Source organism: Cephus cinctus, unplaced genomic scaffold, assembly GCF_000341935.2.
Source record: "Cephus cinctus unplaced genomic scaffold, Ccin1 Ccin1_scaffold1850, whole genome shotgun sequence".
NCBI classification, from domain to species: domain Eukaryota; kingdom Metazoa; phylum Arthropoda; class Insecta; order Hymenoptera; family Cephidae; genus Cephus; species Cephus cinctus.
In genome coordinates, this window is record NW_014334028.1 from 1 (window position 1) to 9978 (window position 9978).

Genomic DNA, 9978 nt, shown 5'->3' on the forward strand with positions numbered 1-9978 from the left:
GGACGAAGCTGTCTAGTGTTGAAGTTCCCTAAAACGTTTCCGTCTCGTTCCAGAGTGTATACATTTTTATGTGGTTTCCCTACTATTTCGTATGGACCTTCGTATATTAGACAAATCTTTCTGTTAAGTCTTTTGTCTTTTTCCGATAATTTATGTGTTCGCAATAACACCTTATTCCCTATTTCGTATTCTACAGGGTGATTTTTCTTAATAAACTGTTTGTATCGCTTGGAGGCTGCGATGGTTAATTTCTTTCGTGTTTCCCTAATCAAGGTTTCCCTATCTTCCATTTCAGGTTCTGGATTTCTCAAGAACTCTGGCAAACCCAGTGGTACGTATTCTTCATCTTTATGTAAGTAGAATGGTATGCATCCTGTGCTACTATGCTCGGTAGAATTCAATACGTTTTGTGCTCGCTTTAAAATCATGGTCCACGTAGTATGACTCGAGTGTGCGTATGTCCTAATTACGCGTCCGATTTCTCGCATTACACGCTCTACTGGATTAGATTGCGGATTGTATGGCGTTGTCTTGATTAACTCAATACCATTTCTTTCACCGAAATCGGCCCATTCCCTTGAGAGAAACTGTCCACCCCTGTCCGTTAGGATCACGTCAGGTTTTCCCCAATTTTCGAAATATTTATCTTCAAATATCTTTATAATCTCTCTAGTCGAGATATTACCGATTGGATTAAACGTTACTAGTTTCGAAAATTGATCCATCGTCACTGCGATATATTTATACCCGCCTTTCGCGACAGGCAATGGCCCGTACAAGTCCAACGAAATTTTCACGCCCGGTTTAGTGGGTAGCTTGTAGTATTGCTCTCCCCCTGTGGCTCTTGTGTAATACTTCGTCTTTTGGCATAATTCGCACGATGCCACTATGTCTCTTACGATCGCATCTACACTTTCTATATAAAAAATGCTTTTCGCGAACGCTATTATTTTATCTGTCCCAAAATGTATTAGGAACGCATGTATTTTCTCAATCAGCTGTTCTATTATCGGTCCACTAACTGGAATACGCCATTTGTCCGCCCTTTTTTCCCAAATTATGTCCTGTTGGATCTGGAAATTTCCCGGCCTTTCCTCCATTCGCGATGCTAAATTAGTATCGCTCCGTTGAGCTTGACGTATTTTCTCGTTCCACGAGTCCCAATTCCGGTTATCATTATAGTGAATGATTTGGTGAACCCGATATTCTGTTTCTATTAAGTTGTCCTTAATGGATATCTGTCGCGATAACATATCCGCCATTGTATTTTCAGAATCTTTCTGATGTACCCATGTTATTTCTGGATCATTATTCGGCAATTTGTTAACGCGATCTAAAACCTCAATTTCTTGTTTCTCGGTTGTTAGTTGGTTAACTAGCATTCGTTCCCTTTCATCGTATGCTAAAATTTTCGTAGGGTCTAATAATCCCACTTTATCTTTTCCTACGTCAAAGAAAGCTTTACCTAGATACGGTACTAATGCCATTCGATTTTCTATAATAAAATCAAGTCCTAAAATTATGTCTTCCGCTAATGTGCCCACCACATAACATTTGTGTGATCTAATTTGATCCTCGCACGCGAAATCCAGTAATACCTTTCTTTTGGTTACTGTGCCTTTGTCTTTGACAGCTGACATGATTTTAATTCCTTTTACGGGAATAATAGGAAATTTTATATTTCTTGATTTTAGCGCGTCTATTACCCTTTCGGATATTACGGATACTTCCGCTCCCGTATCGATCAACGCGTCAAATAATTTACCGCCTAAATTAATTTTTACGCTTGGTAATTTATATTTCCGTTGGATATTCGGATTATTTTCTATTTCTGACTCTGAGTCTGCGTTGTATTCGCCCGGACCTATCAAAGTCATAGAGTAGTGTTTTGCCTCTTCGGAATCCGAGTCGTCGTCTGTTGACACATCGCTCTTAGTCGGATCGCTGGCTTGCTCTATTGTTTGCCCGTCGTCGTTATCTTTCATAGCCTCGGTAACCCTCTCTAACCTACAAACCTTCTTCTTCTCAGAATCCTTAGGTCTGTTTCCAATATTTGATTCTTTCTTAATTTCCACGGTTCTAGCTGGCCTTTCTGATTTATTTTCATATTTATTGCCGTATTCTTTTCTACCGTAGAAATTCCTTCTAGATTCTCTGTCATCGGTCTCGGAAGATTTCTGAGTTCTAATTGGATTTTTATCGACTCCCCTAGGGCTCTCGATAGCCAATCCTACACTTGATCCGTCATATTCGATCAATCGTGAAATTACGCGTGGAACTGTCAGGTCCGCCATTGATCGTAAACGCTCATATACACGTTCAGGAAAATGTAACAATAATTTTTCAATTTTCCATTTCTCGGTCAGCGGCGCATCAACATAATTAGCATGCGTCATCCACGTTAAAAAATATGTTTCCATGGATCCGAATTTTGGCTCGTAACGTCCGTTCATTATATATGCCATTACATCTTGTTGAATTTTATCATTCCAATGTCTAGCCAGAAACATATCCTTAAATTGTTCAAAATTTTGATATTCAATCAAGTTTCCCCAGGTACGAGCATCTCCTTTTAGATTTAGGTTAGGTTAGGTTAGGTTAGGTTAGGTTAGGTTAGGTTAGGTTAGGTTAGGTTAGGTTAGGTTAGGTTAGGTTAGGTTAGGTTAGGTTAGGTTAGGTTAGGTTAGGTTAGGTTAGGTTAGGTTAGGTTAGGTTAGGTTAGGTTAGGTTAGGTTAGGTTAGGTTAGGTTAGGTTAGGTTAGGTTAGGTTAGGTTAGGTTAGGTTAGGTTAGGTTAGGTTAGGTTAGGTTAGGTTAGGTTAGGTTAGGTTAGGTTAGGTTAGGTTAGGTTAGGTTAGGTTAGGTTAGGTTAGGTTAGGTTAGGTTAGGTTAGGTTAGGTTAGGTTAGGTTAGGTTAGGTTAGGTTAGGTTAGGTTAGGTTAGGTTAGGTTAGGTTAGGTTAGGTTAGGTTAGGTTAGGTTAGGTTAGGTTAGGTTAGGTTAGGTTAGGTTAGGTTAGGTTAGGTTAGGTTAGGTTAGGTTAGGTTAGGTTAGGTTAGGTTAGGTTAGGTTAGGTTAGGTTAGGTTAGGTTAGGTTAGGTTAGGTTAGGTTAGGTTAGGTTAGGTTAGGTTAGGTTAGGTTAGGTTAGGTTAGGTTAGGTTAGGTTAGGTTAGGTTAGGTTAGGTTAGGTTAGGTTAGGTTAGGTTAGGTTAGGTTAGGTTAGGTTAGGTTAGGTTAGGTTAGGTTAGGTTAGGTTAGGTTAGGTTAGGTTAGGTTAGGTTAGGTTAGGTTAGGTTAGGTTAGGTTAGGTTAGGTTAGGTTAGGTTAGGTTAGGTTAGGTTAGGTTAGGTTAGGTTAGGTTAGGTTAGGTTAGGTTAGGTTAGGTTAGGTTAGGTTAGGTTAGGTTAGGTTAGGTTAGGTTAGGTTAGGTTAGGTTAGGTTAGGTTAGGTTAGGTTAGGTTAGGTTAGGTTAGGTTAGGTTAGGTTAGGTTAGGTTAGGTTAGGTTAGGTTAGGTTAGGTTAGGTTAGGTTAGGTTAGGTTAGGTTAGGTTAGGTTAGGTTAGGTTAGGTTAGGTTAGGTTAGGTTAGGTTAGGTTAGGTTAGGTTAGGTTAGGTTAGGTTAGGTTAGGTTAGGTTAGGTTAGGTTAGGTTAGGTTAGGTTAGGTTAGGTTAGGTTAGGTTAGGTTAGGTTAGGTTAGGTTAGGTTAGGTTAGGTTAGGTTAGGTTAGGTTAGGTTAGGTTAGGTTAGGTTAGGTTAGGTTAGGTTAGGTTAGGTTAGGTTAGGTTAGGTTAGGTTAGGTTAGGTTAGGTTAGGTTAGGTTAGGTTAGGTTAGGTTAGGTTAGGTTAGGTTAGGTTAGGTTAGGTTAGGTTAGGTTAGGTTAGGTTAGGTTAGGTTAGGTTAGGTTAGGTTAGGTTAGGTTAGGTTAGGTTAGGTTAGGTTAGGTTAGGTTAGGTTAGGTTAGGTTAGGTTAGGTTAGGTTAGGTTAGGTTAGGTTAGGTTAGGTTAGGTTAGGTTAGGTTAGGTTAGGTTAGGTTAGGTTAGGTTAGGTTAGGTTAGGTTAGGTTAGGTTAGGTTAGGTTAGGTTAGGTTAGGTTAGGTTAGGTTAGGTTAGGTTAGGTTAGGTTAGGTTAGGTTAGGTTAGGTTAGGTTAGGTTAGGTTAGGTTAGGTTAGGTTAGGTTAGGTTAGGTTAGGTTAGGTTAGGTTAGGTTAGGTTAGGTTAGGTTAGGTTAGGTTAGGTTAGGTTAGGTTAGGTTAGGTTAGGTTAGGTTAGGTTAGGTTAGGTTAGGTTAGGTTAGGTTAGGTTAGGTTAGGTTAGGTTAGGTTAGGTTAGGTTAGGTTAGGTTAGGTTAGGTTAGGTTAGGTTAGGTTAGGTTAGGTTAGGTTAGGTTAGGTTAGGTTAGGTTAGGTTAGGTTAGGTTAGGTTAGGTTAGGTTAGGTTAGGTTAGGTTAGGTTAGGTTAGGTTAGGTTAGGTTAGGTTAGGTTAGGTTAGGTTAGGTTAGGTTAGGTTAGGTTAGGTTAGGTTAGGTTAGGTTAGGTTAGGTTAGGTTAGGTTGTGACCGGATTGGTAGGCCTACTGGTAATCCTCTGCCCTTAGAGAATTCCTGGTCCTCCTAGATTCGGCTGTCCCACGGAGGGCGGTCCTTGATCCGTGTGCCTTTGCTTCGAACCGAAGAATGGTGAACCGATGGTCTGTCGGTCGCCACCTAATTTTAACCAAAAATCAGGAAAGGGTTTCCAAACTTCCTGCTGTTGAGACCTCCTTGGATGTTGTTGCTGCCGTCGAGGTAAAAGAATGGCAATAGACCAAATAAAATTTTGAATTTATATGTAAAAACAAAATAAAAATGGCTATATATTTTCCTCGTTCAATTACTACACGACCGAATCAATGAAGATTACAACTAAACACTTTGGCAAGTACTCTAGCCACCAATGAGCGTAGTGTCTAAGACACTTACGCCATTAGGAAGTTGGTCCACGCGGAACGACGTAGTACGTGCACTGACTCGCGATATCGGACTGGAACCTGGAGTCATGGCGCTTGCTCCTTAAATAGAATCGCTAAGTGCTTTAGCCGCAGCCAATGAGCGCTCAGTTGACTTCGAACACCGAGTCAATCCCTTCCTAGTGTTCATTTGCCAATCAGCAGGGCGAAATTTGCAAATTAGCGAAAATAGTCTAAATTTACATTATTTTTAGCAATAAACATTATCAAGACTTTCTGGTGACCTAAAGCTTGATAATAAACTATAATTTGCCCTGCTAGCTATTTAATAACTAACATTTCGATGAAATTTCAGCCGTGCTTCTTAACTTATAATTTATAAGTAATTAGAGGTATTCTTACAAATTATAATTAAACAAAACTAAATCTTACACCACCTACACGCATCTTTGGTAACGGTGCAGGTTTGTCGTGGAAATTATTAACGATACAAGTTTATAAACTATTGAACTGTTAGTTCTTAACAATCGACAGAGTCCTATATAATTTTAACATAATCGCAAAATTATAATATAATGCTTAATTAAATAACCCGAGTCGTAACTATCTCGGTTTAGCCGTAATTGGACATCACGCCACTTTTCGTGACGTCAAATTCTTAGAACTTGCGGTCGTTGTTCGAACATTCCTGAGATTGTCCTGGCCTAGCAACAATTCTGATGCGCTTAGGACTTTTCTCAAATCAGCCCAAATTTGGATTCTCGAAATTATAATACCTTGACATCTAATTTATTAATAAACTATTAATATTAACGTACCACGCACTATTTTTATTAGTTATGAGACGCTTAGTCTAATTTATCAACAATCTGAATCGTTTCTATTGACAATACATCCTATGGGGTTTTTTGTCAAAATTGCAACTTATTTGTCAAAGTCTAATGTCAATTCGTGGTTTCATTGTAACCCTCGACTGGCATTTGTTTATAATAACGAATTATCGAATTACTTGTGTATTCCACTGACAATGTAATTATCGGCAAAAATTCATTAATTTTTTTATTGGATTTCCAATAACTAGTCTTAAGACTCTACGCTATCATGTCTAATTCATGCTACCTGCTTGTAATTATAAATTTATAGAATATTTATAAATAATCCATTATCAATATCTTTCTCAAAGTATTTTTTGCAAAATTTCCGTATATTTGATATAGGATGGAGTCCAAGCAAGGCGTCATTACGTTAACAACGTGCTATCTATTTGTAATAACAATTTACTATATTGTTTACAGTTTTTTCTATTGACAATACCTATTTCGAGCGAATTGCCGCTAGAGTTATATTTACCTGACATCAGCTAATGTGAAAACTTTATGTCATTATGAGCAATCTGTGCTATTTGTTTATAATTAGAAATTATTCAAGTTATTTATAATCTACCATTGACAAGTTACTTTTTTGAGGATATACTGCAAAATTATTGTTCTTTCAGGCAAGTTGAGTGTCTGGCCAAGTCTCTGTTAACTTTGTTGTATACTGTCTTTCGGCATTAATAAATTATCTAATTATTTATCATCTTGCCATTGAACAATTATTTATTCCTGCTTCCTGTCAATTCTACTCTTATAGGATTTCGTCTTGCTGTGGATACTACCTTTTTATTCAATATTGGACATGGTAAGTATAGTGATTGTTAATTTTTCCTATTATTCATAACTTTCACATCGAACCCCATAAGAATCATATAAAATGCCAACGAGGCTGAATTTATTCTGCATCTAAGGCATTTACCTTCTTTTTAACCAACGTTTCCTTGTATGGAAAGTTTATTTTTAATGATTATAGAATTTTCACTGAATTATCTATTGCTTCACTAATATATGTATCTCTAGATATGCTTCTTTAAAGTCATAGTGCGTAGTCTTGCTAAACTCAAATGAACCTTGATTTTACAATGTGAATTTACTAATAGAATGTTAATCAACTTATGATACCTTTTTCTTCAACGCATCTCGCTGGTGGCTCACGTTTGCCCTTCGACCAGTCATCAGATATGTCCAGATACGGCATCTCGCAGTTTTAATACTTTATTTCTTAACATCTATAAGACTCTGTGCTATTCGTTCATAATTAGAAATTATTCAAATTATTTATAATCTACCATTGACAAGTTACTTTTTTGAGGATATACTGCAAAATTATTGTTCTTTCAGGCAAGTTGAGTGTCTGGCCAAGTCTCTGTTAACTTTGTTGTATACTGTCTTTCGGCATTAATAAATTATCTAATTATTTATCATCTTGCCATTGAACAATTATTTATTCCTGCTTCCTGTCAATTCTACTCTTATAGGATTTCGTCTTGCTGTGGATACTACCTTTTTATTCAATATTGGACATGGTAAGTATAGTGATTGTTAATTTTTCCTATTATTCATAACTTTCACATCGAACCCCATAAGAATCATATAAAATGCCAACGAGGCTGAATTTATTCTGCATCTAAGGCATTTACCTTCTTTTTAACCAACGTTTCCTTGTATGGAAAGTTTATTTTTAATGATTATAGAATTTTCACTGAATTATCTATTGCTTCACTAATATATGTATCTCTAGATATGCTATTGACAATACCTATTTCGAGTGAAATGTCGCTAGAATTATGTTTGTTTGACATCAGCTAATGTAAAAACTTTATGTCATTATGAGCAATGTGTGCTATTCGTTCATAATTAGAAATTATTCAAATTATTTATAATCTACCATTGACAAGTTACTTTTTTGAGGATATACTGCAAAATTATTGTTCTTTCAGGCAAGTTGAGTGTCTGGCCAAGTCTCTGTTAACTTTGTTGTATACTGTCTTTCGGCATTAATAAATTATCTAATTATTTATCATCATGCCATTGAACAATTGTTTATTCCTGCTTCCTGTCTATTCTACTCTTATAGGATTTCGTCTTGCTGTGGATACTACCTTTTTATTCAATATTGGACATGGTAAGTATAGTGATTGTTAATTTTTCCTATTATTCATAACTTTCACATCGAACCCCATAAGAATCATATAAAATGCCAACGAGGCTGAATTTATTCTGCATCTAAGGCATTTACCTTCTTTTTAACCAACGTTTCCTTGTATGGAAAGTTTATTTTTAATGATTATAGAATTTTCACTGAATTATCTATTGCTTCACTAATATATGTATCTCTAGATATGCTTCTTTAAAGTCATAGTGCGTAGTCTTGCTAAACTCAAATGAACCTTGATTCTACAATGTGAATTTACTAATAGAATGTTAATCAACTTATGATACCTTTTTCTTCAACGCATCTCGCTGGTGGCTCACGTTTGCCCTTCGACCAGTCATCAGATACTGATTTAACTATTGCTTCACTAATATATGTATCTCTAGATATGCTTCTTTAAAGTCATAGTGCGTAGTCTTGCTAAACTCAAATGAACCTTGATTCTACAATGTGAATTTACTAATAGAATGTTAATCAACTTATGATACCTTTTTCTTCAACGCATCTCGCTGGTGGCTCACGTTTGCCCTTCGACCAGTCATCAGATATGTCCAGATACGGCATCTCGCAGTTTTAATACTTTATTTCTTAACATCTATAAGACTCTATTCAGGACTGACCCGATCCGGTGTCAGTTCTGATATCAACATTGTATAAGAACTGAAGTCAAGTTTAGTATATTTTTGATGCCGGTTGCAACGGTACGGTACGTTACGGTACGGTACGGTACGTTACGGTACGGTACGTTACGGTACGGTACGGTACGTTACGGTACGGTACGTTACGGTACGGTACGGTACGTTACGGTACGGTACGTTACGGTACGGTACGGTACGTTACGGTACGGTACGTTACGGTACGGTACGGTACGTTACGGTACGGTACGTTACGGTACGGTACGGTACGTTACGGTACGGTACGTTACGGTACGGTACGGTACGTTACGGTACGGTACGTTACGGTACGGTACGGTACGTTACGGTACGGTACGTTACGGTACGGTACGGTACGTTACGGTACGGTACGTTACGGTACGGTACGGTACGTTACGGTACGGTACGTTACGGTACGGTACGGTACGTTACGGTACGGTACGTTACGGTACGGTACGGTACGTTACGGTACGGTACGTTACGGTACGGTACGGTACGTTACGGTACGGTACGTTACGGTACGGTACGGTACGTTACGGTACGGTACGTTACGGTACGGTACGGTACGTTACGGTACGGTACGTTACGGTACGGTACGGTACGTTACGGTACGGTACGTTACGGTACGGTACGGTACGTTACGGTACGGTACGTTACGGTACGGTACGGTACGTTACGGTACGGTACGTTACGGTACGGTACGGTACGTTACGGTACGGTACGTTACGGTACGGTACGGTACGTTACGGTACGGTACGTTACGGTACGGTACGGTACGTTACGGTACGGTACGTTACGGTACGGTACGGTACGTTACGGTACGGTACGTTACGGTACGGTACGGTACGTTACCGTGTTCGAGTTCCCCGGTCGAACTGGCTTCGCTCTGCTCGAATTCTTTGGTTAGGCTGGCTTCCTTCTGTTCCTTGGCTGGTAAGATTTCTTCTTCCAAGGAGGAATCCTGGCTCTTGGTCCGAATCCGGTTCAGCTTTACCATCGGGCACTTCTTGTCTGTCAGTTGAGTTTGTTGACATCCTTCTTGGACGGCTGTCTTCTCTGACTTGGCTTTCCCCTTTGGTTTGGTTGCCGTTGTTCTTTTTCCCTTTTCTGATAAGGGAATTCCCTCTATATTTCTCTTCACGGCAGCTTGGTATGCCTTGTGGACATCCTTTAGGCAGGCCGCATTGTATCTCTCCTGGATGAATTTTCTGAGCTTCGTCAGCTCTCGAGTTCTTCCGACCTCCGCTATCAGCAACTTAATTTGCTCGTTGGTCTCCTTTTGAACCTCCGATAGCTCTTCCCGAAGTTCAGCTTGCTCGGCTTTAGTCCTCTCAAGCTCATCCTCCA

The 9978-nt window shown here is 38.8% G+C and overlaps 1 long non-coding RNA gene across 1 annotated transcript; it reads right to left on the reverse strand.

The window, feature by feature from the left end:
- Positions 1 to 4811: 4811 nt before the first annotated feature.
- LOC112495273 lies at positions 4812 to 8303 on the reverse strand. The gene is made up of 2 exons (XR_003061654.1): positions 7583 to 8303; positions 4812 to 6262 (listed from the first exon to the last, which is right to left on the reverse strand). It is a non-coding gene; the product is annotated as an uncharacterized LOC112495273 (long non-coding RNA).
- Between the last annotated feature and the right edge of the window lie 1675 nt (positions 8304 to 9978).